Here is a 3,093-nt window from a genome sequence, read left to right on the forward strand (position 1 = left end):
AAGAAGAAGAAGAAGAAGAAGAAGAAGAAGAAGAAGAAGAAGAAGAAGAAGAAGAAGAAGAAGAAGAAGAAGAAGAAGAAGAAGAAGAAGAAGAAGAAGAAGAAGAAGAAGAAGAAGAAGAAGAAGAAGAAGAAGAAGAAAGAAGAAAGCCAATGGCCCAGGCAGCCGGGCACTGTCCTCATCATTGCTTGATAGTATCGTAAACGTGGAAAGAGGGTGAAGATTTTCAGAACCAAAGGGCAAAATCCAGACTCTGTTTCTTTTACTGTTTTCATTTTCAACATTAGAAAGGTGCCTTGCCTCAAGCCTTTCTCTATTAATCCAGCTCTGTCCACAGTCTTAAAGTCTGTGCAGAACGGCTGCAGGGGTGGGAAGCAGCAGCCCTTGGTACTTGCTAGTTTCAAGAATTTGTATGGATGCTTTTTTTTTTCACGCTGTAATTAAAACCACAAAAATGCAGCAATTGCAATCCAGCAGATGGAAATAGAATTCCCTCAAAGGCTGACCCAATTTCACTACTTCATCAAAAGACCATTTTCCTTCTGGCATTTTGAGGCATTGCCTCTTCTTGCTTCCTTTGCCTGGTCCATATATATATATACATATACATATATACATATATATATATCATTAAAACCAACACAAGGAAGAGGTAGTCCAGTCCTGATAAAATTTGCAGTGACTTAGGTTTTTCTGCAAAAAATTGTTTTAAATTTTTTCAGTGGTAAGGATTCTTAGGAAGAATTTTTATATATTAGATGTTTATATATTATACATATAAATATGATGACTGCAAATTGTATCTGGACCGGACTACCTTTTCCTTGTGTTGGTTTTAATTAGCACAGCATGCTACTTAATCAATGCCAATTGATCTCTATATACACCAAAAGAATTGCAATGAGTGGACCATTGAGCGGAGGGGAGGGAGGGAGGGATAAATGGATGGATAAATGGATGGATGGATGGATGGATGGATGGATGGATGGGATGGATGGATGGATGGATGGATGGATGGATGGATGGATGGATGGATGGATGGGATGGATGGATGGATGGATGGATGGATGGATGGATGGATGGATGGATGGGATGGGATGGGATGGATGGATGGATGGATGGATGAATGGACGGATGGGTGGATGGATGCATGGATGGATGATTTGGGTGGGGAAAAGAGCAGAACACTCTAAATACCAGATTAGCCTGAGCAAGATCTAAAATGCTAAACATCAAAAGGCAGGACAGATTTAAGGGATCTTGCCTGGTGTCAATTGGACCAATGGGACCTAGGAGACACTAAACAGAGGATGACTCAATCCCAAGTAGTGCTTTTTCTTATCTGAACACTCTTGGTCTTCAGGCCCAGTGGTGGGATTCAAATATGTGAACAACCAGTTCTCAGTGTGGATGCCGCTTCCGGAAGTTTATTCTGGGCCTGAGCAACAAAAAATTAGCTACCGGTTCTGCCGAAGTGGTGCGAACTGGCTGAATCCCACCACTGTTCAGGCCTATCTGAATAAGCGAGGTCTTTTTAATCATGGGAGGGGGAAAAGACACTCTGTGGGAGGGTTGCCTTTCTTCAAGAGTCAATGTCCCTCAACGTCATTAATGAGTAGGGGTCGTTCCAGGGAATGGAGCCTTCCTTGATTCTCAAACACACACACACCTTTTTCCATCTTCTCCACATTCCAGTTTCTCACTTCCCCTTTTCTGCCTCCCATGGGCAGAAATCCAGTTTGTCCAAAAGCCTCCTCTGATGTTGACTTCAGGGCTTCTTTCCTATACTTCTATAATGAATTATCACACAGGATGCTTTTGGAGAGAGGGCTTCACAGAACATCTGGGGACCAAAGGGCCATCCTTTTTGTTTCCAACAACTGCTTTCTTTGAAAATCCATACACACAAATCCTACCCCCCAAATTATATTCTTTACGAACATCAAACTCTTGATGGTTGTAAGCCCTCACTGGGATCACTTCCGCTCCTTTCTTTGGTGCCCTTGACCAAATCAAGTCTCCCCAGGAGAAAAAGTCTTTCAGAAAGGGCAGCTAAAAGCCAACGAGCAGTTAGAGCGAAAGACTTTTTCCCGTTGCCTTCACAGAGAGGTTGGGGAAAATGCACCTTTGATCCCTTTCATCTGCCTTGCTTTTGATCAGGAAGCAGGGTGAGTAAAAGGAATGCGCCACTTTCGCTGGCATTTCATAGGCCAAGACCCCTGGATCTATGAAACGGGAGAGCTGATGCTTCCGCAAATGCAAGGTTAACCTTGTGGAAAGGTCTGAAAGAAGAAGGTGAAATGGGGTGAAATGCATTCAGCTGGAGAATGGAGACACCAAGACATTTGAGGAGCAAATGGACCATTCTTTAGAAGGGAGGAAAGAGATTGTTGTGTTGCTTCGACTCAGCTTTAAACTAAAACCAAAGACCGCCATCTTTGTGTGCAGCTGTCCTACATGATGAGGATCCACCAGAATTGTGGCTTGGAGAGTCTTCCACTACAGTATTCTCAAGATATCCAGGACAAGTCCCAAATAGCCAGGATTGGCGTTGATCACAATGGATTTTTTCTATTTTTTCTATCCTGCTCTATGGATGTAGAGAGTTGGTCTCTGACGGAAGGCCACCTGAAGAGACTAGAAGCATTTGAAATGTGGATTTACAGGCGGCGGTTATGCATAAGCTGGGTTGACAAGATCAGAAATGAGGAGGGGATCAGCCGCCTGGGAAAGCCAAGGGAAATCATAAAAACAATTAAAAAATGAAAATTAGAATATTTTGGACATGTGATGCAACACCCAGAAAAATACAGCATACTCCATTTAATCCTCCAGGGAAAGATTGAAGGCCAACGAGGTCCAGGCAGAAGAAGAACATCATGGCTTCAAAATCTAAGGGACTGGTTTGGACAAAACTCAGCAGCACTTTTTCGTGCGGCTGCTGATAAAAACAGGATCGCCAACATGATCGCCAACGTCCGATAATGGATATGGCACAAGAAGAAGAAGACAATGGATGGATTCAAATCACTGTTCATTTGAGCTTCCTAGTATTCTGAGATAAATCCCTAACTCATCTTAACAAAGCCATTT

The sequence above is a fragment of the Protobothrops mucrosquamatus genome, unplaced genomic scaffold (genome assembly GCF_001527695.2).
Source record: "Protobothrops mucrosquamatus isolate PMUCROS unplaced genomic scaffold, P.Mucros_1.0 scaffold3177, whole genome shotgun sequence".
NCBI classification, from domain to species: domain Eukaryota; kingdom Metazoa; phylum Chordata; class Lepidosauria; order Squamata; family Viperidae; genus Protobothrops; species Protobothrops mucrosquamatus.